Source organism: Parus major, chromosome 1A (genome assembly GCF_001522545.3).
Source record: "Parus major isolate Abel chromosome 1A, Parus_major1.1, whole genome shotgun sequence".
Classification (NCBI taxonomy): domain Eukaryota; kingdom Metazoa; phylum Chordata; class Aves; order Passeriformes; family Paridae; genus Parus; species Parus major.
Genome location: NC_031773.1, coordinates 54310283 through 54336936, shown reverse-complemented (window position 1 = coordinate 54336936; position 26654 = coordinate 54310283). Strand labels below are relative to the sequence as shown.

General features: G+C 43.4%; 1 long non-coding RNA gene across 2 annotated transcripts; it reads left to right on the top strand.

The window, feature by feature from the left end:
• The first annotated feature begins 13960 nt into the window (after positions 1–13960).
• On the top strand, positions 13961–25691 carry LOC107204140. 2 transcript variants are annotated; one of them, XR_004497644.1, is made up of 4 exons: positions 13961–14157; positions 16100–16138; positions 21959–22094; positions 23360–25691. It is a non-coding gene; the product is annotated as an uncharacterized LOC107204140 (long non-coding RNA). The 2 variants fall into 2 exon arrangements; XR_001521491.2 differs by lacking the exon at positions 23360–25691 and having other exon boundaries at positions 21959–23063.
• Positions 25692–26654: the final 963 nt, after the last annotated feature.

The following is a 26654-nucleotide window of genomic DNA, read 5'->3' as shown; positions in this document are numbered from 1 at the left end:
CATCTGTTGTGCATTTATATGGGAAGAATAATATTTCTTAAAAAAATGTAACATGCCACCTACCAAGGAGCCAAATCTCATTTTATAGCTGCTTTTCATACAGCCATAAAATTTCTTTGCAAGAACACCCGAGAATTAATTTTAAACAAATGTGTGTGTTATCCAGAGATAATACGTGCATTTATGTAGCAGTGTGTTTGTTAATCTCTGACTTGTGATGGCAACTGTTCATTTACACGCATTGGCTGTGAAAGAACATAATTGCTGTTTGACACAGAACACTCCAACATAATTCTCAAAATAGCAAACTGGTGAAGATAGTCACCTGCACCAGAGCTTCGGCTAGTCTTCTGTGCATGGAATTCGTAAAAAAGACACTTTTACCAGGTTTCCACAGGACGAGAAATGACTTTTCCAGGCTGCAACTGCAAGCCTGGTGTTTGTATCAGTGGAGTATTTCTCTCTTGAAAAAGTTGCTGAAGTAGCCTGTTTGCTAAATTCCATTGATTGATAATGCTTGACCTTTACTGCACGGGCCACTTCTGTGTGTCCTCCACAGTCTGTCTGTCTAAAAGCAGTGCTTAGGGGGCCACTTTTTTTAACTGGGGAGGTTGAACTAGTGCAGTTTGCCCAAAGCCACAGCAACGAGTTTCAGCTGGCATGAGAAATTAAAATTCTGGCTCTGGGAATGCCTGGGAGTTTTGCTATTGGCTCTAAAGGAGCTAGCCTTTTACCCATGCAATTTGCTAGGTCCTGGTGTTTGGATCACTGCTAATACCTTCCGCAGAAACTCTGCCAGAACATACTTAATTTATGAAATTGTTCAGCAACAGCGAGTTCCACTATCGAACTGCAATTTTAATCTGTCTAGCAGTGACACTGTTTAATTGTATTTTGTGTGGGTTGCTTGGTATGACAAGCTCTATTGGAAAAAAAGTGGTTCTCAGCAAAGTGATGAATGACATCCCAATTGCTAATTCCCCTTGAGGCTTTGAAGTGAACCTGATGGATTGGAAGCAGAACTCCAAATGACTGGCGGTATCATCTGTGCCATGTGTGAGGGTGCAGGTTAGGAAGCCCCTCTGCAGGTATTAACAAACATCCTGGATTGGTTGTGAGGTAGTAGGTTGTGACTGCCACTTCTAATAGGCTCTAAAGAGTGTATTAGTTACCAAAGTAAGTATTTGGCTGCTATGCTGCCTCCTGCCCTCTGACAATGTTGATCTTTTCTGGACTGGAATCATATTCTTAACCTGAATTCTAACTCCCAGTCTGTTAAAATGGTAACTTGTTTCATTTGGTCCCCAGCAAGGGTGAAATAGGATCAGTGTTTGCTTTCTCTTGTTGCCAGGTATGTTAAATTAACAATTTAAATTATTTAATTACCCATTTGATTAAATTACTGGGACTTTACCCAATGTCATGCAGTTTCCTGCTGATTTTTTTTTTCTGGCAGAGCTCAGGCTACATGTGCACATCAGGAAAACTCTCCATAGTCATGTAAATGAGATTCCAAGCAAAATACAGAGTATGGAAAGGTCATATCAGTATATGAATAATGGATTCCTTTTCCTTTTTTATTAAAATACATTTGCCTTCTATCTCTAAGCACTTTGTAGAGGAAAATGTGCAACTACAACAAGTAAGGATACCTTAAGCAGTTTCTATTAAATAGAAATACTCCATACTGTCCTTTTTACACAACATACCTTGCCTTACACCTGCCTGCCCTGAGGTGGTTGTGCAAAGTGTGGTAATGGGGCTAAATGTCTGCACCTTTGTGTAGGGATTTGAGCACAGCCATGAGGCTGGCACTGGGCTCTCAGCAGCACCTGTAGCTGTGCTCTGCAAGAGCTGTGTGCTCACAAGGGAGAGCACACCCGGTGTCTCATGTTCCGCTCGCCCTAAGGATCTTCCTGGAGGATGCAGGGGTTAAACAAAACTGCAACAAGAGTAATTGGAGAACACAGCAGTGCATCTGACTGTGCACTGAACTGAACCGGTTATCACCGTCCTTTGCTATGTATAGACCACTCAGAAATGTGTCAACGTGAGGTGAGATTAAACACAGACATGGAATCTAGTTCCTCAGTTTGACAAGGATCATAATTCTGCCAAACAAGAATCAACTCAGTTTGGGTGAACAGTGTGATTACCTCAATTTCTACTACTGTTTTGAAGAAAAACTGACAAAGATATGTCTGCACCATAGTGATGGAAGGAAAATGAAAAGCCAGCCTGGCCAAGAGAGAATCCATAGACAAGAAATACCCTAAACATTGATTTCACTGGAACAGCAAACATGGAAATCACTGCAAAGAAGAGCAGCTGTTCCAGATGTTCAGTTACAGAATATTTATCCTAATGCATCATTAATCAAAATGTTTGCTGATTACATGAAGGTAGGACTAAGGTAAAGAGGTTGCAAATTCTTTCCTATTGTGCTTCTCTGATCTGTAAGTATTTAGGAACCCAGAGCTGTCTGAGCCACCAGGCTGGAGGCTCTAAAGGGACTTTCCTGGCTGCCAAAGATTGTTCTGTCAATAAGAGAGAATTCTGCAGTCTCTCAGGCTCAGTTATTGTTGTTGCTTCTTCCTAAGTCTGGTGAAGGCTCATTTGATTTTTTCTTTATGTGATTTTCTATCAGTGATTGATATTCTTCTAATAAAATACACAAACCACTGCCACTGTGTGTCTGAAGTAGCAGCTGGTTTTGCCACAAATCATGCCTGGCTGCCTGTCACAGGAGTGCTTGTGTTCGTCTCTGTTCTGATTAGGTTTTGTTACCCTCTCCTTTTGCTGTCTCTTCTGTAGCTTCACAATGCAGTGATCTTCCAGGGCATCAGGAAGTTGTCTTAGATCTTCAGCTTCTGCTTTCTGTAAACACATAAATCTTCTCACTTAATTGTGATTCTGGATTCTTCCGTCTTCGTATCACACATGCACCTCTTGGGGGTTTGTGACTGCGATCTGCTGAATTAGCAAGAACTGTGCTAGACTTTCCTGTCAGTAGATGCTCCCATAAAGCATGCTCCATGAAATTCTTTTACTGTTCTCTTTCTTTTTTTAGGTACAGTTTCATGTAAAATGCTTTCAAATAGATTTTGTGCAAATTTTTTTTCAGTGTTTCAGGACCAAATTACCGAATCAAGGCCCAAATCCTCATATGATGAAATTCTGTAACTGTACTGCAGGTTGAGGAAGATACAGAAAACATGAGACAAACACATCCAAGATTAACTATGACAAGAAAAAAGGAGTATTGCTTTGCTTATAAACTTATAAAGTTTTGGGCAGGGGAAGATTTAATTTGCTTCTACTTTTTATTTGGGTTTGGAGCTGTAGTTGACTTTTAACTCTGGATTTTACTTTATGACAGTATTGCTGCAGGGAAATGTAGCATGAGATACTTAATGCCAAAGGATGTGTGCTACTTTATTTTGTTGTCATTTTTGTGGCTTTCATCCAAGGTCACTTGTGTCATGGGGCACCTGAGTCCAAGATTTATTCTGTGGCAGGAGATTGCCTAACAGTACACTAACAGTTCATAATCTAAAGAAGTTTTGAAGTTATATTAAAGCATGGGGAAGCATTTCATCCTTCTCTGAATGGTTTCTGTTTCACAGCAGAACTTTGTACAATAACATTTTCTTACTTTTTTAAAAATATCCCCCTTTTGGTTGAGGAAACAAATAGAGGGCAAAAATCAGCAACTGTGGACCTTTGAAGATGCACAGATGAGCAGTAGGATATGGAATGCTAACAGGTAGGTGACAAAAAAATTAACACGCTACTGTTACAGCACGTGCTGCAACAAACCCATGAGAGCGACCCATGCCCTCGGGGCCCAGAGGACACCACTAGAGATTACTGACAATAAAAACAAAGGGATGGGTCTTGTTTGGGTACCCAAAGACACTTTAGGGATCCAGGGACAAGTGCAAGATTGGGATAAGGGCAGAGGGTTAAATGAGGGGCAAAAGGGGCGGCTCTGATGGTCGAGGTCCAATAGGGACAAGGGAAAGTGGTGCAGGGGAGTGGCTAGAGACTGGGAGAACCAATGGGATAATGGGTGGAGCAATGTGGCAAAACAGCCAATAGGGGTAAAGGAAATAGAGAACATTCTAGAAGTATACATAAATGGTAAATGGGGGCTGAACAGGGGTGATACCAATTTCTACAAACCATTAGAACAGCAGAACCCAAAAGGTTTTAACGTGGTTGCAAAGGCCTGTGGGAATAAGGTTTTCCTCACCCTAATCTAGAGGGGTGTCTCTCCTCTCTTGTGTCATCCCTTCCAGGGTTGAGGCATTTTGGTAACAGGCCGCTGGGCATCCAGATACTACCTAATTTTAGACATTTAATTTAGATTAGGAGGCTTATCTTGTTAGATTTTTGTAGGAGAGTGAGGGATAGCCAGAGTTGTGTTCCTAAGGCATCAGATGCTCTGATCAGAAATCATCCTCTGGCAAAGCCTGCTTCCTTCTCATAAAGCAGGCTCAGGGAAATGAACCATCCATGTTGGGTGGATATGTGAGTGCACCAGTGGTGGATTTATTTTGAAGGGAAAGAGAAACACTTAGAAGGATAATAACCTACAGTAATTAGAGAAGTCTCCGCAGCTTGTTTGCTGATTGTGTGCAAATGGATAGTCAGTTTTGCCGATGTTTGTGCATAAGAGAGATTCTCAAACATGACTAATTTGATACATATGCTTTGTCTTCCCTTGGTAAATTAGAACATTTCCTTGCCCAGGAGCTGAGCTGTAGCTCTTCTTAGTGATTGAAAGTGTTTTATGTTGCCTTAATTGCACCATTTAGCATGACTTTTTGGTGCTTTTTAATTCTGCTTTTTACTGTGGATTCTCTAACCCAAGTAAATGGTACTACAGCATTCAAGAAACTTGGGGGCCATTCAAGTCAGCACTTCATCAGTGCTCTGAAAGGTTATCTATGAAAACCAAAGCTTTGGAAAAAGGCCATTTGTTGTGATGTGCCTCGGGGAGGCAAAGAGTAACTTTCAGATAAGCATTGTCCCACCCCAAACCCCTCGTGAAGGGCGACCCACGAGTTCTGATTGGGTTTGAGTCCCTGGGGTTTTCTCCCTTGGTGTGTTTCTAGTGGTCCCTGACCCTGAACTCCACCCTCAGGGGTGGAAACCCTCAAGAGTTCTGTCCTTCAAAAACCCCTGCTCGGCCTGTGTTTGGGGCTCTTTGTTCTGTATCTGAGTTTGTTCCCATGCTGAATAAATGGTTTCATGAACCGGGAGCCCATCTTGGTTGGTGTTCCATGCTGGTCCCCAGAACCCTGCTGCTTCCCTGGATGAGATCCTGAGGTTGTGGACTACAACAGCCATTGGCATGAAGAGCTTTGAACTCTGCGGGACAGAAGCACCTAAAGGTATGTAAGGTTCTCATTCTGAGTTAGTGAAGATGTTGACCCTCTGGCCAGGTGGTGTCCAGATCTGTCCTTTAGAATTCAGGGAAAGCCCTAAAGAAAAGAAAGAGTCCTTGAAGGAGTACGTTACAGAGCTGAATTTTCTATCAATTTCTATTATGATCCTTCCTTGAAGACTTAGAACCAGAACTTAGTTCAGGTTAGAAGGGAGCTTAGCTGCCCAACACACAGCCAGCTCGGAGATCAGATAAGACTGCTCACAATTTTATCCAGCCAGTCATTTTGCTCTTTCTGTAAGATGGGCAGGGGAAATTTGAGGGTAGCAGAATAGCTTGGTTGGCCTGTGTGGGCAGAGATCATTAGAAAGGCGGGTGATTGACTTGTTCAAAATGTGTTAATGGCAATAATCTTGAATGAAGTGGCTCTGCTTCCAGCAGAGGATAATTAGCCTTTGCATTTGAAAGGAAATGAGCAGGAAAAGCAATAAGCATTAGGCATGAGTCCCACTACCATGCAGTTTCTAACTCTGAAAACCACAGTTTGCTTCAAGGAGTGTTGGCTTCAGTTGCAAGGGTATGTCACTTCCTCAGAGCAGGCCAAAACCGAAGCGTGAACTGTAGAGTTCTGTGGCATCACAAACTATAGAGCTGTGGGGGAAGGGAAGGTGTAAAGGGAGAACCTACATGAGAAACCTGTGGCTGTTTGGACTGCAAAGTGTCAGCAGGTGTCTGGTACATTCTGCTTGCTGAGGGAAGCAGGTGGCTTATTATTCACAGGAGGAAAGAAAAATAAAAGATCTCTCTGGCAAAAGATCCAAGCATGGGAGAACCAGATGAACGGAGCGTCCTCTGGAGGTTTCAAGGAGTTGGGTTGTTCTTTTCCAAGAAGACAGATTTTGGTAAAGGAAAAAAGGCTAGACAGGGAAATACTGGCTTTTGAGGGTTGTGAAAGGCACCTGCAGGCATTTAGTTTGTGTTACTGTCAGGGAAGGCATGGGCACATTCCTGACCCGAAACTGCTCAAAATATAGCATAGAGATAGATGCAGAGGCAGCACAACTGTGTCTTCCCAGTCTCCAGTTTCGCTATCAGACTTCACTTCTTTGCAGTGATCCCTCCCTTGGAGGTGCAGATACATACTGAATATACTTATACAATATATAATTAGTATAATGTTTATTTGTACAATGTATTGTCTCTTTATGGATGTACTGAAAAGCCACATAGGAGAGACCGGGCTGTGGGAGGGTCTAGAAAACAATGTCATTGAGGAATATGTATCAATAATGTCATCAAAGGCATTGAGGAAGAGAGGATGCACAGGTAGAGGCAAGTTTATTGGAAAGCTATTAATACAGCTAGAGAGCCTGTTCTTTCTCCAGTTTAGAACTCAGCTGGAACTCCTAAATCCTTAAACACTTGTGGGGGAAATGCTTTCCCTTTGGTACCAAACCGAGATCTCCACCACAAAGCAGAAGCCTGCCACGTGTGGGTCCAGCCAAGGGATACATGACAGGGACAGTGTGGAAAGAGGGAAGGGAAGGGAAGGGAAGGGAAGGGAAGGGAAGGGAAGGGAAGGGAAGGGAAGGGAAGGGAAGGGAAGGGAAGTTTCACAGTGCCAGCCCAGCCCTTTCTGCAGTGTCATGCTGAGGAGGTGCTGTCCAGCCCTCTGCCACACGTGTTCAACAGCCCTTAGAAAATCAGCACTGTTTAAACATTAAAGGCTGGCTTTAAAAATTCATCAGNAAGGGAAGGGAAGGGAAGGGAAGGGAAGGGAAGGGAAGGGAAGGGAAGGGAAGGGAAGGGAAGGGAAGGGAGTCCATGCCGCTGTCCACGGTGCTGAGTGTGCCGCGCCGGGGCTGCCTCTGTTGTCTTCTTGCCTCTTCTTACAAAGATGGGCTGCTCTGTAATCTTCCTGCCTATAATATCTCTGTGTCATTTCGCAAATGGTGTGGCCTGCTGGAACCCAGGGATTTTCACTGTGGCAGGTAACTCTGAATATCTCCACCTAGAGCCACATTTCCTATTTCCTCACAGAAAGCTGCTATTATGGAAATCACTGTCTGCTAAGCTGAGCACAGTGGGGAGTTCTCAGGAAGATGATTCTTCTGAAAATGCCTGTGAAATTCTACTGGAAATGTCTACACCAAAGCAAGGAGTAATTCCTCTTGTACCATCCCAGCACATCCACTGACAGAGTTGCAAAACCTGAATACTTAAAATCCTGACTGAACTGATGTGGCTGAGCTTCTGTATGCTCTTGATTACAATAGTTGATTGCCTAGAACTGCTCACAGTACCTAAAAATATCTGATATATTCAAACTATCAGCAGCACATCCAGCATACAGTACTGAGTGCCACCCACTGGCTTGAAATATTTTTTTCACCATGTGCCTGACTTGACACAGGAGCCAGAAAGCAGGAGAGAGACAGGAGTGACACTGAGAGGAAGAGTGTCCCTCATTGCTTAACTAACATGTTGAATTTGTTTAGAGTTCAAAGTTCTGTAGTACTAAAAGCTCTTTGTGAGGTGTGATTATTTAAATGGTGCAATCTCTCTGATGGTGTCAAAGTGCTGCTTTGAGTCCAGCAGTTCCTAGGAAAGCTGATAACAAAGGACACTTCTATAGGTTTTATTACTTATTTCTGTCATGGTGCTCCGTGTTGGGTTCAGCTGTACCATTCTATAGGTGAGTAGCATTTATAAATGTAACCTTTTTAGAATAAGATAGATTTATTTTTGACTTGAATGTGTTCTTTAATTTCTTCTGGCAGAGTATGTTTGGTAGTCAGGCTCACAATCTCAACACCCAGCATCACCTTGACTTCCTAGACCAACTGAGCATCCAAGGAAGGAATATGTGAAAGAAAAAGATCCTAGATCTCTAAACACTTTCTATGATTTCTGATGCTGTAACTTATGTCAGTCATCCCTTTTGGCACCTTTCTGAAAAGCCATTGTTAGTAGTCTAGGACACTTTTCCCTTCTGTTCCTACAGATTGGGTCCTGTTTCAGTTTAATTCAGGGAATGACAGAATGCCTTCAGAATGCCTTTATTCAGAATGGCAAAGCCTTGGCTGTAAGAGTCACAATGTTGATTTGCAGCCTTTGATATATAATAGCTTTATTTCTGTATGTGTTGTTCCTTGCACTTGCAGGAAGGAGATGATGTTTCATCTACAACAATCTTACTTTCAACATAAGGGCTTATCCTCAGGAGTATTGTTAGTATGGGCCTTTTTTGTGTTATATATTAGATTTCATGTGATTCTAGAAATTTCTGCTTCATTTTTCTCACATGTTCAAGTAATGGCTGTACAAAGGAGGCTACTCATCTTGCCTGTGCCAAGCAAGAACTCATTTCAGCAATTGATGTGCCATCACCCAGTCTTTGCCTGCAGGACTCTGTTCTGCTCAGGGAGAGTCAACCGTAGAGGAAAAGTTCCAGGAGTGGAGTACAGCCATTTATAAACCTGTGACAAAATGCAAAATGTGTCTCCCATTAAAAGTTGTGCCTGAGGATGCCTAATGTGTAATTTTTCATCCTGTGATTTTCAAGAATGATGTACATGTGATTTTTTTTTTTTTTTCCTTTTTAATAATGATCATGTTAGGAAGATCAGGTCAGACAGATCTCAGCTAGCTATCAAGATGATTTTCATTATGTATGTCACCAATTTGTCAATTTTTCAGTCCCAAAAGGCTAAATTTTTTATTAGGTTTGATTGCATGAGGTGATAAGCACAGATTTATTTTCCCTCTTCATTGCAGTATTCAAAACCTTGTTGATGGTAGTTGCAGGAAGATACCTGATAACTTCAGACACCACAATGTAGTAAGATATGATTGTCTGACAAGCCTATTCTGTCAAGTGGAAGAGAACTTTGTTAGAACAATATCTGTTATGTCTCTGTTATGAAATACTAGCTTTCTGACTGGATTATTCATAAAGAGATTTTAGAGAGACACAGTGGTCTCCTCCTCCAGAGCTATTTACCACCTAATTTCACTGGTTTCTGGTGTGCCTAGACTGCGGGGAAACTTATGATGTGCTTTTCCTTCCCTGCAAAGCAGGAAATTGCCAATTGTGCATTATCGAAGGATGAGAGTTTGATGGAGAGCTCTCTCTGTGCTTCACTGTGATACAGTTGTGCAGTAAATTTTCCAATGGCTTCTGCTGCCCAACAGAATTCACACCCTAAGGCTGTGTAGCAAATGTCCTGTTTTTAGAGCATGTCTAGGTAATGTCTCTGTGATCTTCAGAGGCAACAGATTAGCTATGGCCGTGTGTCCATCCTAATACACAAGGGCATAGCTGGCCCTGCTTGGAGCAGGACATTGGCCTAGATGACCTGGAGACCTGCCTTTCAGTCTTAAATCATTCCATGATTCCAATAAAGCATGTAGCCAGAATCAAAGGTGCTTTCTACAGGCAGTGCTGGAGCCATTGCTGCAGCTGTCCTTGGGCAGAAGTTTGTCTCCAAGTGCTGCCTTCATTTCTTCTGAGGAGCTTGGAGGCACTCAAGAGAGACAGTTTTTGGGGACTGTGGTGTGGTGTGCAGGCATTGTGCAGTGTGAACACTCCAGCACACTGCAGTCCTGACAAGCCTCTGTCTCCCTGCGTCCCATGCTTGGTTCACTGCTTGCTCCCATGGATGTGGCTGGATGGCTGCTTTTCTGCAGGTCTTACTCTGAAGAAGAATCCACATAGCCAAACAGAGCCCTGTTGGGCAAACCTGGTGTTTTGTGAAAGGCTCAGGCATCTCCAGGTATGAAAAGCTCATGCCACCTGTCACCCCACCTGGTGTTCCATTGCTCTTCACTATGAGTGGGTTTTTCCCTGGGTTCCTCACAGGGTTGCTGGTTGCACAAGCAAGCACCAATCTGTGGGTCAGTCCTGCATTTTTACTGGGATGCAGGTTTCACATGCCTCTTTCCACTGCTTTCAAACAAGATAAATAACACAAGACTTTAACCTTTATTTTCTACAAATTGCCTTTTTCAGTGCCGTATGCCATGAAACATCCCTATAAACAGGGAGGAGCTGAAAGAACTGGAGTTGCTTTGAGTTATATGAAACCCAAGTTTGATTCCAAATAGTGACATTTATAGAGGCAGGTGGCTCGTTGAGTAGTATGCTCAACTGCAAGCCATGATTCTAAATGTCAGTCTGGGAATGCCATAAATCCTATCTAAAATATGCTCAGGTTGGTTTACGTTTCAACATGTTAGCCCAAAGCTCCTCAGACAAGAGAAGAATAAGCAGCGTGGGTGGCATAATTGTTACTTTTTTAGATCCCAAACATATGCTTTTAGCAATCAGGACCTCATAAATTTTCCCTCAATGCTTGTCAGTGTTGCTTAGGTTTCCAGCTAGGGACTTTGAACTCTGCTGGCCCTTCTCCAGAGCTATCATCTTGCTTGCACTGATGCCTGCAGTTTTGGGGGTCTACTGAAAACACTTCTGAGGAAAAGAACTCAGCCTTTACTGGTGAAAGACAGAACTTGACAGATAGGACTGAGACTTGTTCCCATTTTAAATGGGCCTTCCTTTACTCATCACCCTCTCATTTCTACTTCCACCACTGCCTCAAGCAGTGGCTGTCCTACAGGTTGGTCCCTTTGCATTTAGCCTTTGGCAGCCTGTGCTGCTCCTGTACTCATTCCCTCTACAAGTTTCCAGCCAGGTTGGGATTTGGAAATCCTGCTCACCCCCACAAGAGGATCTGTGTGAGCAATGTCACCAGATTTTAAGGCTGTTTGCTTCAGTGGCCCATTCTGACCTGAAGATAAGCCTCTGTGAAGCCTGCTGGAGACAGGCAGCTGCAGGGCTTGTAGGAGTTCTTCTCAGGGAAAAAGGTTTGAATTTGTTTTGATTTCATATGAATTCTTTGTGGTTTTTACCACACTTAAAAATCTTTTTTTGAGGGGGGGTGGGCTTGGGGTTGTGTTTTTTGGGGTGTTTTATTTGTTTTTAACAAATAAATAACTCCCATGTATTGCTCATTATTCAAAGCCTTTTGACTGGTGTCTCCTGTAGGCTGGGCTCTGATGGGTTCTCAGCAGTGCCTCTTAGAGGTATCTCTTACATTTTTGTCATGTGTCTGATGCAGAGGAGAGGGGGCAGAAGTGAGACATAGGGTTGTTTGCAGAACCCTAAACACATTCCTTCAGAAATCTTTTTTCCTCCTTCTGCTGAAATCAGATTTCACCTTGGTAAGTGCAACACTGTAGCAGACCCACCACTGGGATTTATGTCATCTTTACAGAGGAAGAAAAATTGCAGCAAGAATGATGTAGTGCTGCAGCTTTTCAGTGTGGTAAATTTAAGGTACTCAATTTACACCATTATAACTCTTCAAAATGATCTAAGAAAAACACCTCTGTAGCTCAAACTTTGCTTTCTTCTCAAGTGCTAAGATTAACCTTTTGTGAAATCTTCATGTTAAACCTAGCTGCATTTTGGCAGAAATTTAGGGAGGAGAGAATGAAATGGTCTGGAAAGATGATCATGATTTAAGAAGCTGTTCTCACACAAAGCAGCCTCATTCTTTTATTTCTATTTATCTTCCCTGTCTTACAGAGAACATTTTTTGGCTATTAAATCACATTTATTTAGATCTCTCTTTTGTGTGACCAAGACATTGTCAGCCAGTTCCTGGCTTTTAACTGCTTGATTCTTAATATTTTTTTTTAGCGTTGGTTTGTGTATAAATTCATGCACTTAGTTTTAGGAGAAAATTGAAAAAAAACAGCTTTCCCAGCATATGGAACCATATGTACCCTCACAGGGGCCAGCAAAATGGCTGAGCTATTTAGACTATCTAGCAGAGATCTCTGCTTGAGTTAAGAGTGTGCAGCCAGAGCACTGAAAAGTTGTTTTCTCTGGCAGGGTGGTCTGCAGCCCGCATCTGTCAGTGACTGTAGTGAGTGGTCAGCAGCTCATCTGCAAGAGATACGTTAAACATCACATTAAATGTAAGTTAAAGGTGGAATATCCTGTTTGAAGAAGAGAGGATGTGCTGTGGGTTTACTGTGAGCCACTGGGCTGTAAGGTTTGGGAACAGCTGGTCTTTGTGACCAATAGAAGAAGGTGGGTCACCTTCTTTGCAAGGGATTTCTTCAGATAAGCTTTGATTCCTGATTGTTGCTGTGAAACAGTGGATCCACAGGCATCCCTCCTGTCTCAACTCCTGTCCATCACTCTCTTTCTTGTGAAGATGGTCACCTTCCTCTACCTGCACTATCTAGGTGCTGTCACCATGAGGGAGGTGTCACCTGTGCATGCTGCTGGTTTGTCTTATGCCACTGTGACCCCCAGAAGCAAAGAATTACAGAAAATGCTTGGTCCTTAGTTCTGTTCTAAATTGGTGGTGGCCTATTAGACCTTTTAACTCCAGAGGCCTGATCCTGCCAAAATTTTACTGTTTCCTTGTTGTCTAAAGATTGCTCACATACCAAGTACATTGTTCTGCAGTATTTTCTGTATTTCCTTAGAGATGAGCAGCTGAAATTAATGTAGCTTTGCCTAAGCAAAGACAATAGAAGGGACTTTTTGGCAGTGCTAACCAGGGCATTGCTGGTAGTTGTTTATTAAAAAATACAGAAAAATAAACTCCAAACCAAACAAAAAACACCCCAAGCAAATAAAAAAAAAAAAAAAACAAACCACACAACCTTAACTTAGGGCAGGTTTCTCACTCCCTTTTTCTGTCATTCTCCAAAGTCTGCTGGTTGTCCATATTTCCCAGCTGCCAGCTCTGGCCTTCTGAACTCAGCAGCCTCTGTTCACTGCAGCCTGCAGGGCAAACACGACCTGCCTGCGTCCCAGAACACTTGCAGCGTTGATCACTCCTTGTAAATGGTGCTATAAACACCCACCGGGGGTTTGCTGTGTGATGATGCCCTGTGTGAGCACAGAGATCCCTTCTCCACACTCAGTGGGTAACTGAGGGCCTGGTGCACAGGAACAGATGAGTGTGAACTGCTGGCTTTGGGCATGTCTCTTTTGGATTGCGGACAGATTTCCAAGGCAGCAGCACATCCACTCCTGGGATACAGCTCAGTGCTTCCTTTCAGTGTTTGAAAGCCTTGCTTCGAAGAACTTCTAAATAAGGCAGGCAGAGCCTTTCTTAATATTAGTGAAACACTGTAGTTTTCCCTAAATTCATCTTCCAAATGGCTGGGCTAATTTTGCTGGAACTCTCTGAAAAATATTTAGCCTCAGGCAAGCATATTACAGGGAAAATTTCTGCCTGAACACTGAATGTTTGACAGTTGCAAGCAACTGAAACCAGGATCTTGTGAAAGGGAGTAGGAGGCAGATTTAACTGTTTCATCTGTGCCAGGTGTCTGCCTGTACTAGCATTTCTGGTTGGATGCATAAGTAATATGTACAAGTCCATAATATATCCTTTCTTTTTAGGAACCAGCTTTATTCTGGTAAAACTCATTTAGGTACAAGATCATAAACCTAGTATAACACTGGAAAATCAGGCTCTATGGATGTGCTCTGTGTGTGGTATCAATCTATTTGCAATGTATATATAAGTAAAATTTGTGGTGAAATGAGAAAAACAAGCTGCTTGTATATCATCAGGAATGAGCCCTATGTTATGCTTAATATTTTCCAGAGACAAATGTGGTGACAGACTTATCAGAAACGCTGGCTGAAATTAAGCTGTTGGTCCAAACATCCTCATCATCCTTTATCCTAAAGCCAAAGCAAAAATGAGATGTCCCAGTGGGTGTGGGCCATGGTAACATTACTTTTTATCATTATTATTATTATTATATTCAGATGTTGGTTGTGTTTACAGTTATAGTGCTGGCAGATGGACTCTATTAGAACTGCCAAATCTAATCATCTAGCCCCAAATCTGATCATATTACTGAAAACACAGTCTGGGATTTTACAGGGGCCGGAGACAAATTGGCTCCTTCTTCCTTGCCAGCTCATCTTGCCATATCTATTTCAGAGTGGGGCACATCTATTTTATTGAGCCTCTGCCACTTGCCCTGGGTGCTTCTGGCTGGCTGTCAGGCAGACACCAAGCAAAGTCAGTGGCTTTACATTCTGGAGGGAAAACCACATGGATGTCCTTATGGATTTGGCAGGTAATTGAGCTCAGGTTCACTGTACATGAAAGATGAACAAGGGCTCGCTTTCCCATTTTGGCATTCCCTTTTTATTTTTTGTTATAACAAGAGGAGATGTGGAGTTGAGGAGAGGTAATCCTTACAAGCCAATGTGTGTCACTTCTCTGTGGTCAGACTGATTATTCTTATGTCCCAGGAACAACAAGCCAACAGCACTTGCATGATGTATTTTTCATCCAAAGGGTAAAGTGGGCCCAGCAGCTAAACTGGGACAAAAAAAAATCCTTCAGGCAGGCCTAGCTGCTAGCACTTCAGTGAATTTCCACTACACAGACTCTGTTACTCTGTTCCCTGGGTTTGATGGCTCACTGAGTGAAAATGAAGAAATGAGAAGATTAGCTTGCCCTCTTGAGAGAAAGAAATGTTCTTTGGAAAGCAAGGTAGATGCTCTGATTATATGCAAACAAGGAAGAGCCAAGGAAGCAGGAGCCCCGAGGAAATTGCCATGTGGTAGAGGATTATTCTGATGAAATACTGTAGGGTAAATAGTGGAACGGAACTACTTGATCCTGACTCAAACAGAAGGCCTGTTTTGATTCCCTGCAACTGAATAATGGACTCCCAAAAATCAGCAGAAACCCTCCAGTCCTGCTTATTAAATCTCAGGACAGGAGCTCGTGGGGCTTTGTAACAGTAGCCATTCTCCTGTCCCACAAAATAGGGAGATTCCAAAGTTTCTGATTTACCTGACAGGATATTGCAATGGCGTTGGAGTCATTAGCCCAGCCCTAATTTAGGGAAGAGGATCTCAAATATGCCATCTGACTGCTGAAAACTTGGTCACTGAAGCGGTCTGTGGCAGCATCTCTTTTTTTTTTAGGCTGGCAAGGGCTGTTTCAAGTGGACATCCTCTAAAGGAAATATGGTCATTTTTTTCCCTTGGAGAAAATGGCTTGCAAACATCCTGGGGTTTCAAGGAAATTGAAATAGCTTTTTTATTAGCAAAATTATTCATTGCATCCTACCCTGCACTGTACAGTGCTTCTGACATGAGGAGCCTTGGAGAAGGGTTGGGGCTGCAGACTCAGCTGGGAGCACTCGCAGGAGAAGCCAAAAACAGCTTCTCCTCACAGCAGAGAGGTGCCATGGGAGACAGGAATCAGCTGAATCCTGAAACTGGTGGGAGACAGATGTCAGGAACCTGTTTCCTGCAGAGATGAGATCTACCTTGGGTGGGTGCAAATGGCTTCTGACACAGTTCTCAGGGTGTCCCAGATTCCCAAGCACCACAGCTTGTTGTCCCTGCCATTTGTGGAGGCCAGTGGAGCTGAGGCAGTGCTGCCAGTTCTCCAATAGCAGCAAGACCCTGGATCCAAAGAGCCTACTCCATTTTGGGCTCAGGAAAAACTGTGATCTTGCTTTGAAAGTGGTGGGATTTTCCTGACCTATTCAGCTCAACAGCTGTGAGAGTGTGAAGGCTGGGCAGAGGGAGAGAGGAGGGTGATCCACAGCTGCTGCCCCTCAAGGTGATTTCTGGCTACTCAGTAAAGCTGTCAGCCTTCAGATAGGTGAGTCCTCACAGTTGCTCTTTCTGCCTTCCAGGTCTCAGCACTGGAAGCTGCACTCTTTCCCTTCAAGCTGGTGAGTTTCTTCTCATTTTCTTCAGATTTTTATAACCACTTGCTCAGCTCTTTCTAATGGATTTAATAATTGATTTGCATTGATTTCCTGCATGGTGTTTTAACATAATGTGAGAGGCAATCCAAATGGGCTGAGTTAAAACCAGTGCTATGTGTGCAAAGGGAAGGTGTAGATAGTGCTGTCAGCACAGCTCATGGAGCGGAGCCACCTTCTCCTTTGCCCTAAGCAATGGGTATTTAGGTTTTGCACAACTAAGAATGCAGCATTATCTTCTCCTTAATTCGTGCTTGTTGCTACTTAGCTGTTGTCTTTTTAGTTGAATGAATAAGCAGCTCTGAAGAGGAAATATAGCTGTTTGGTGTTTTCCTTTTTTTTTTTTTTTTTTTTTCCTTTCCCCTGTGGAAAAATGCAGGGAAACTCTGCTTGGATGTTATTTTAAGCAGCTTGTTTTTGCTGCCTGTCCTATGTGACTGAGTTAAGGTCGCAGGAAAGTGCATCCTTTTTCCCAGATTGCATGATGTGCTTCATGCTTTGGGCTATACTAATAATTTTAATTTCTGGGACAGAAGGTAGAGCTAAAAAGGCACCTTAATTCCACTAGTCCTTGCTAAAGCTTCTCAGAGGAATTCTCTAAGCTTCCTCTGTAAACTACATCATCCTTTGGTTTCATCTTGAAAAGTAAGGGCATCAACTACCCCGTGAAGGACAGCAGCACAGTCTGTTTTCCAGCAGAAGGATGGATATAACAGAGCTGTCAGTCCTGCTCCATTCTGAGTTTTTTTACAGTACCATTAATCTGACTATCATCTCTTCCATGATGCTGCTTCCAGTTATTTTGTATATTGGGAGTAGCATATGCTGGAGGGACAGACTGCTGTCATTCAGGGGGACATGAACAAGCTGGAGAAATTGGATGACAGAGGTATGAAATTTAAGAAGGTAAAGTCCTGCAGCTGTGAAATAACCTCATGCAACAGTACAAGCTGGTGACTGGTTGGCTGGGAATCAGCTCAAGCTAAAGGGACTTGGAGGTCTTGATGGACATGAAGCTGAGCATGAGCCAAAAGTGTGTCATTTCAACAAGGAGAGCAAAGCACACCAAACACAAGGTTCAATAATGCCAACACAGCTGGCAGGTCAGGGCAGGGGTTGTTCTCTGTTAAGAAATTGTGAGACTACACCTGGTTCTGGCTCCTAAAAAGTATTGATAATGGGAGAAATGTTAGTGAGTGGCCACTAACATGGTCAGTAGGCAGGAGTTCCAATGTTCAAGGAAGGCTGAGGGAGATGGGTTTGTTCAGCTTTAAGAAGAGAAGACTCAGGTGGGACCTTATGGTTACCTTGAACAGCATAATGGGGGTTGCAGAGACAGCAGAGTCTCCCAGTCCCTTTAATAGACTGTGGTACACATCTACTGAGAAGATCAGAAGTAGCTGGAAAGGAGTGGGGCTGTGGGACTTCTCTGGCTGGTTCCCAGTGAGCCCCCATGTCCCACCATGTGCCCCTGCCCTCCTGAAGAACCCTCTCACCACCCCAAACATCAGGTTATTCACTTGTCTGACCCTGGTACAAGCAAAAGGGCAAAGAAGGAGGGTTGGTGTAGACAGCTGGAGGAGAGATGGGAACGCCTTCAAACTACCACGAAAGGAGAAGCTGATGGATTCTTTCCCACCTGGGCACCAGCAGGCAGGTTACTGTTTCACAGCCCTCCCTGGCAGCAGACAATCTGTCATTTGCAAAGGCAATTAAGAAGTGCACCACAAGAGCTGAGCAGAGGGAGGTGAGCACAGGCTCTGTGAGATGAATGTGACCAGGAGCTGTCAGAGGTGCTGGCATTGGTCCCCGAATGATGTCAGGGGGAGAGAGCTGCATGGAGGTGCCTGGAGAACATCAGGCTGCTTGTCTCATTTGCAGCCCAGCCTTGCTGAGCCATGGGAAAGGTGACACTCTTCACTGCTGCATCAGACTTCCTTCAGACCCTGCCCAGAAGCTGCAAGTGGATATGGAAGGAAATAAAGAAATGAAACCTGAAGCCAGCCTTGGAAAGAAGGGGAATGCAGCCACAGTGTGTTACTGGACTGAGAATGCAATGTTTGCCAAATACATCCTGCTGCTTTTCCACTAGCAGATGAACCACATGGAAAACAAGCCTTTGCTGTTGCTGTCAGCTGATGAGGTTAATCCTCTGGTTCCCACTAAGAAGTCTAGGGCTGAAGTCCCTGGAATCCCTTCTTGCTTTTATTACCTTGTGTTGCCAGTGGTGTTACTGTGGCTGTAAGCTTCCATCATTTGCATTTCCCCTTAGAAATAGCAAGGCTAGTGATGAAGAGATGAATGAGAGAGGAGAAAAGGTTTCAGCTTGGTCACTTTTGCTTCTTAGGTAATTGAGAATTTTTTAGGAGGAAGTCAAGCAACTTGAGGGCAAAGGTTCATGAGATCCTTCAGACTGATTGTGTGCTCTGCTACCCTTTTGCAGGGGAAGGATACTCTGTTTTCACACTGACAACTCGTATAGAGTTGTATCTCACTCCTTGTTGTATCTCAAATATGCCTCTTCTAATAAATGGGAAATGAAAGAAATTAATTTTCTCTTAGAATCTAAATGATACTTTGGCCAGTGCCTCCTTCAGCAAAGCCATTCTTATGTAATAGAAAATACTGAGAATTTTTTCTCTATTATCTGATATAATACATTTTTATTTCACAAGAATGTGGCACAGCAGTTGAACTTTCAGTGCCAGTGTAAATAGTTCCTGCCTCACATTACCAATGATTGCATGATACTCTGACACACGTCTAAAGATAATAAAGCCTGAGGAAGATCTCAACCTAATAAAAATGCATTCAAGGCAAAAAGGTTTTGGACATATATTTGTTTCTTTGGCCTGCATTAGAGCACCAAGGGCAGAGTAAAGCTTGGGAGAAGGATAGAGCCCCCACAGCCTCAAGTCTCTGAAGTATTTGTGACCAAATTGCAGTACTGATCTGTATATTTTAACTGGGTCACTGAGTGAGAGCCATTTGAATGCTTCATGCTCTGCATCTTCCAAGTAATTGAAGTTTAAGGATTCATTTTAATGTTTTTTTTCCCACTTACATGTTTGAAGCTGAGCTTGGAGTTATGCAAAAAAGAGGCATATCTCGATCTGTTTTGAATCTGAAACTAACCAACTGTCAGTATAAAAACAACCCCACATTATAACTTTACACATTAAAACTTTTTACATTGTGCTTTTGAGGTGGTGAGTGACAAAGCTTTCACTTTCAAAAATTATTTGGTCTTAAAAAAAGAAACCTATAAGTTCTTTTAAGAACTATAAAACAAGATGATTCTTCACACATTCATGTCAAAAACTCTTGTTGTTTCAAAGCAAAGACTGAATGTTTACACTGCTTCATCTGACCCACATCTCATCCAGCTTGTCTGTTCTCTTTTTTCTTCTTTGTAATTTTTGCATCTTTTTCCAAAACATGGCTCCTAAGATGAGTCCTGTCACCTCTAGGCATTAGAATTGACAGAACCATTAGGAAAAGGAAAACCAAGAGAAGCTTTGTGATGATCAAGTGAGATTTAAAGCTGGGGGCTGGGGCTCCTGGTTACTTCTCCAGAGTGCACTCCAAACCCCAAAGAGTATGATTATCTGGCTCAGGGCATCCTCCCTGTGTTCTGGCCATGTAAAAGGGGAATTACAGCTGCGAGGAACTTCAGCAAAATGAACCTCTTGACTTTTTTTCTCACAGCAACCAGCACAAATGTTTCAGCAGCTGTGTTTCCCCTCCCCACACAGCCCTGAGGGCAATGCAGCTCCAGATTGCACTTTCTTGTAGGGTCTGGCAAAGCTCTTTCAGTGGGATGGGGATGGTGATTACTCTGTTGGCTTCCCAGTAACGCTGAGCTGATGGTGTGTTGAAGTCCTTACGGGAGAACAGCCACTTCCCCAAAAGAAGAGAACCAATTTCCATCGACAAAGGGCTTTGCTATGTAAAGAAGCAGCTTTTGACCACTGGGAAAAGCAGCTTCAGATGCACTTGGCATGCTGGTGGAATGGCTCTTGAGGCAGTGGGACAGCCTTAGTGAGTAGAACTATCGGGAATGAGTCACTGATGGCAAAAAGTGGGATTGTTGGGATGGACAGAATGAGGAGAGGCTGTGAAGATAAGGAAAAAGCAGCTGAATTAGTTTAGAGGTTCAAAGCAAATGGCAGTCTTTGAATGACCAGGCGAGAAAAGCAGCTTCAGAAGCAAGAGAAAATGATAGTTGGACTCTAAAGAAGGCCAGTAAGTGAATGATATGGATTTTATTGCAGAAATATGCAGCAAAAGAATGTATAATCATGATTTATTAAAATGAGCTGGGAAGTGTCCCAGTTTAAAGAAGCTTTTTATAGAGGAGGCAGCCCACATATTGCCTATCCAATTAACAAGAGAGATTTGTGGACATAGGATGTGGGAACTGGCAGCCACAGGGTGAATGGAAGTGTGTCTGTAAATCACATTTTGACAAGCGAGGGAGAAGGCCTGGCTCATCACAACCACTCTGCTGTCTCTCTCTCTTTTTCTTCCAATCCAGAACTGAAGTGTTTGTCCCTTCAAACAGCTGTCCTGCCTTTGCTTCTCTTGATGCCGTGAAGTTCATCAATATTCATCAGAATTGGAAAGAGAGAGACTAATTTTCAGCAGAAGCAGCTGAATGACACACTGGCAACACCAGCACTGGCAACAAGGGCAGATCCCTTGCCCTTTGCTGTCTCCCACTCTGGACACTTACCATGGCAGCACGGTGCTGCTGGCTGGAGGAGGTCTGCCAAGGATTTAGATGTGATGCCTGCACTAATCCTACCAGCTCCCAGTGAGAGCACAGGAAAATCTAAGCAAGCTTGCAAGGTGATAGGCAGAAGCTTTAAAGGGTGTGCTGCTGTGTCTAGCCTGTTGGCAAAAGAAAGCCTTCACAATTCTTTAGAGAACTTGTCAACTAACTGGTTAGATTATTTTTTGTTTGTAAATCAATGATTATGGTTATTTAGTTTTTAAGTAGAAATTAAGTTTTTAAACCTGTTAACTTCTCCAAAGTTCTGGTCTGAGCAGGCCAATTCATTTTTCATGCTCTATGAAGAGGCTTTTGTAGCTATTAAATTTGATAAAGCATCTGCTCTTGTTTTAGGATTTGCTAATGTTGTTTGCATGTTATGTGCACAGCTCTGTATTGGGATAAGAGTGTAAGAGGAGCTTAGAGCCTGTTTCAAAAGCATCGCTGTCACTCAGGGCAAAGGCAGTTGTTAGGAATCTGCAGAGATTTGTCACCCTGGGAAGAGAAGCTGTGGGAAGTGTTGGGCAGAGACGCCTTGCAAGACAACTCTGTCACAGCAGTAGAGACCAAGCCAGCTCTGAAGCTGTGGTTGCACCGTTCAGTGCCTTCACTAGGCAGCCATGGTGAGGTGGGATGGTAAATTCAGGAGCTGCATTTAGCAATGCCAACCCAGCCCACAAGATGCCTGCTCCTTGTGATGGTTTTACTTGCAGTGGTTCCCTTCAGATTTGGGGCTTGGGACCCTGCCTAGAGTCTGCCAGTGTCCATGGGTGCTACATCTGGATGTCTACTTATTATTCCCTGGGCAATGACAAATAACTTGGCTTTTGCCAGGTCTGGCTGCTCTGTGCTGGTTGTGGCACATCAGAAGTGATTCCAGACTTAACACATCTGTTCCTTCATCAGTTTGCCACTGCTCCCTGCCGAGGAGAGAAAAATCTCACAGCTGAGCTTGAGAGCAAGGCAAACATTTTATTATTTCTTTACTACAAGTACCATATTTTTTTTTTCAGGAGGCCCTCTATACCAACCGGATGAAGACATTTCTTCTGTGCAGTCTGTGGCAGTCCAAAAACTGATTTCCTCTTGGAGTTTCCAGTGAAATTGTTGTGCCCTCAGAGTGTAGCTAAGTGAGCTCAGGTAGCTGCTGTAGGTACCCCACAGTCTGAAGTTTTACATTAGTTATGTACTTACCTTACTGGACTGGAACTATTCATGGGCCAACAATATTCTTCTCCACCTGAAAATCTTTATCAGATGGAGATTTCCAGAATTCTGCATCCATAAATACAGAGAAAGACAGAAATGGTTAAGTCCTTCCTGCAAGTGTCTGATTTTTAGGAATCTTGTTTTGTGAAGGACATGCAAAGCTTCTGCTTTTTTTGTGTGTTTTTTTTTCTTTTTGTCAGATCCATTTGCCACCAATCTAGATTTGCTATGGATTTGGGATGTAAATGTGAAACTGACCCAGCATCACTGAGATTTGCCTGGTTTCGTGTCCGAGTTGGACTTGCCTTTGGCAGACAGGCACTTGCAGCTGATCCAAACCCATTCAGAAGCTCAGCAGATGCTTCTCTGAGCCTCTTCTGTTTTTCAAAATGGAAATGAAGCATAACAGCATAAAACCAGGTGCTTTCTGTGCTGTCCTGAATTATGGATTTTATTCTTCTTGTTGGAACACATCTGACACATCTTCTAGTTTATCATTTTCAAACGTGACAGAGTGTAAAAACACCAAGTCCTACCTGACAAATGGTGCTGGGTCTCCAGGAACTGCTCTTTTTTTCTAAGGCTCTGGTCCAGTTCTCTTGAACTCAATAGCAATAGAATTCAATTGAGGGGGAGTGAATTCAATCAGCAGCAAGTGAGGGCTCTGTGTGCTCCAACACTGCAAATGAAACTGAAATTAGCCATGGACTTTGCAGAAACCCTACACCCTGCATTATGCAGGGAGTTCCAATAAGAAAATCTTAAAAGTCACTTTAAAACTAATTCTTGAGGAAAATGGAGCCCACATTTTTGAGATTAACCATCAGAGGATGTTTTTACAAAAAGTTTTCTGAGGAGGCAGACCCCTCCTTTAATTATCTGGTCACAAAATATCAGCATGGGTTTTTTTTTTTTGTTTTGTTTCCTTTTTTTAAAAAAAAAGGTTCCTTGAAAATGGTAAGACCATTGTCACCATGCCTGCAGGTTTGCAAAAACTCAGGGAAAATGGGTTGCCATATCCCAGATATTCCACAGGGTGTTTGGACATAATAATGTAATGATAGGTTTTTGTTTTTATCAAGAATGATCACCTTAATACTGAGCTAAAATGCTAAGTGGAGAAAAAACTATTATTGTCCTGACTGACCTAGATCTGGCAGGATTCTTTGTTGTTTGTGGCTTGCATTGCTGAAATTGTTTTCCAGCTTCCAGAACTGTGGATTCTCTGCAAGCTAAGCTCAGGCAAGGAAGGCCAATAGCAGGAAAGGAAAACCTGCTGCAAACCCATCTGAAGGCAAAGGGCTGGGACCTCTGGCTGGCAGCAACTTACAGGAATGCCACTGTCATTTTGTTTGCAGTGATTAAAGATGAGCATCTTAGCCCTGTGCTAAGGGATTTCTTGCCTTTGAAACACATTTAGTTAATTATTGCATCCTAATTCACTTTCTACTGTGGAATAAGCCTTGCTGTGGACAGCAGAGCATAGGAAGCACAAGATGGTGCTTTTCTGTGTCAAAGCTTCAACTCTGGCATCACTTTTTTGCAATGTTAAATCACAGAATCCACAAGGGAGATGCTATAATAGCAAAATGCTGTTAAAAATGATGATGTATTTTATAAGGGCTTCAAGCACCTCTCATAATATTTGCAGATAATCTCAGTTTTCCGATTTGTCAAGGCATTATTCTCCATCTGTGATAGCCAGTGATAGCCAAAGAGATTTTTAATCCATTTTTATCAACATTAGTGAGTTCATTGCAAATATGTCGAAAAAACAAAATGCAAGCATTAAAAGCAGTATGAGGACAACATATTGTTATTCTAGCATGGGCTCAAACCTGCACAACTGCAAATTAAAATGTCGTGGTCTTTGTGAGGTGCTCCCACCCAGGGAGGCAACGATTTAGCTTCAGATAAGCACTGTTAAAGTGAGAGGCGTGGCTTTAAAGCCTCCCAAGAGGGAATTCCATCCTCTGCCTCAGCCTCCCTGGCCATGATGCTGCAGCCCCAGAATGCAACAAATGGTGGAGAATGTGGGCATCCAGCGAAGCACCAGGAGAACAGCAGGACCGGCTCCAGACACCCCATAAGTCCCCAGCTGATGGCTTGAGAGCCGGCGAGACCCCCGCCTTGGAAAGGAGGACTTGAGAGTACCTGGCAGGAGGGCCAGGTTGGGAGTGCCATGGGCATGGGGGAAAAGGGCTTATGGGGGGGACCAAGACCAGGTGATGGGACAAACATCTCACATCACCCAACGAGATGTATTATGGATGGTTTTATTTTTTTTATATACATGGGAAGGACCTTTATGAAAGATATTAACACTATGGACGATTATGGACGGTATGGCTCTTCCTGTGGACTGGATTTTGGCTTCTGTGAAGTCCCTCTTTTTTTTTTGGTGTCTACCTCCCCATATCTTCCCCTCTCCTTTGCTCCTAAGGGTGAAAAATGCCAAGATGGCTCAGGGTTGCTGCCGTCACCCCTGCTGTCACCCCTGTGTCTCTCTGCCATCCCATCCCCTGTCTTCCTGAAGGCAGGCAAGGGAGGGAGAACATCCAGAGTGATGTGGGGTCTGCTGCCGTCTGCCCGCCGTTCCGTGTCCTCCTTCACCCCCTGTCTTTCCATATTCCCCATTCCCTGTCCAGGAAAATGGAAATATCATGCTGTCCTGGACCCACCCCCTTCCCATGATGGCCCTGGCCATGCTGTCTGGGATCCCTTTTTCCTGCCTTACTCCTGTTTTTTTGGTCCCCTAAGCTTTCCCTTCCCACAGTAACTTCTCCTCTGGTTCCACCCCTTTCTCTGGCTGCTCCACCTTGGGGGCTGTGTCGTTTCCATTGTGGGCAGCACCTCCTCTGGGGAAATCGGAACTGTAACCTGAGCTCTGAAGGCCAGCCTTTCATCAGGACCGTCTGGAGTGGTGGCACCCACGTGTTTGGGACGGGAGCTGAGGCTGAGCACCAAAAACTCTGCCCCTTCTAAGAGGAGATCAAAGAACTGCACCCTTCCTAAAGGAAAATCAAGAACTGGAAGAGACTGAACTAAAAAAAACTTTGTTTTTATTAACTACCACCACTGCTTAATTTTCCTGGCTGTTGTCCGAGAACTAAGTGTTTGTTTCTAATTTTGTTTTTGCTTGTTTGCTTAATGTGTTTTGTTGTTGAGTGCTAGTGTCTTTAGTGTCCCACAAAGCAAGGCAGGTGCTTTGAGGTGGGGGAGGGAGGTTGGTTTTTCTATGGTGTAAGTTTTAGAAACATCCTAAGCTCCTAACAAAATTTAATTTAAAAAAAGGGGCAGTTGTGAGGTGCCCCTGCCCAGGGAGGCAAAAATTTAGTGTTGCCCTGAGAATCAGACCTTTTGATATTGTTTTCATAATTTTGAGCCACTTTCCCAGGAAAGTAACTATAAACATAAGTGTTTGTACATTCCATTAAAGATACACTTTTTGATGGATGCCTCTCACGGCCAGTGTGGTTGGGAAGGTGGTAGCCTGACTATCCAATCCCTGGTCATGGTCAGAAACCTATAAATACTGAAAGAACAAATAAACTTCTCCTCTTTCACCACACTTTGAGCTGTGTCTGTGTGAATCATTTTGTGTCCAACAGTGACAATTTAGTTTCAGATAAGCATGGTTAAAGTGAGAGGTGTGGCTTTAAAGCCCAGCAAGAGGGAATTCCATCCTCTGCCTCAGCGAATGTGCCCTGTGAGCTCTGGAAGAGTTGCTCCACCTTGGACCTCTCGTGGGGTGGCAGCCCAGGGGTTCTGATTGGGGTTGAGCCCCTGGGATTTCTCCTTTGCAATGTTCCTATTAGTCCCTGACCTTAAACTCCACCCTGGTTCTGTCCCATAAAACTCACCACCCTTCCTCTGTTCAGTGTTCTGTCTCTGGATGTGAGTTTGTTCCTGTGCTGAATAAATGGTTTCCTGAGCAGAAACCCATTTCCTTGGAATCCCATGTCAGTCACTGGTAACTGTAGCCTCCCTGGACATGATCCTGCAGCCCCAGAATGCAACAGGTCTTCACTTTAGAAACACAGGGAAGTGATCTGCCTATGACACTACTATCCACACATATTTTGGTATTTTATTTCTATGTTTAGTGATCATGAGACAATTCCATGTAATCAGGTGCATAAATGAAAAGTCAGGGGTTGCAATTAGTCATTTACTCATACAGAATAGGCTACCTGAAAGCACATGGCCTTAGACCCACAAATGGCAGGCACTTTGCTGTCCCTGGAGAGGAGCAAAGTAGAAGTTTAAACCTTTTTCCTGTCGCCTGGATGCAGACAGACATCTACACACATAATTTTCCCACAGACTAAGCAGGAGCCACTTCAGCAGCACAACGGAAGTTCCTTTAAGTAACAGGTGGAGAAAGACAGGGAGGCATGAAGGAGGCCTCTGTGCTGTGCCTTAAAACTTTTGGGTACTGTATTGGTTTGGACAATAGTGATGCTAAGTAGTGCTTTTCACATTGCACATTAGCATGGG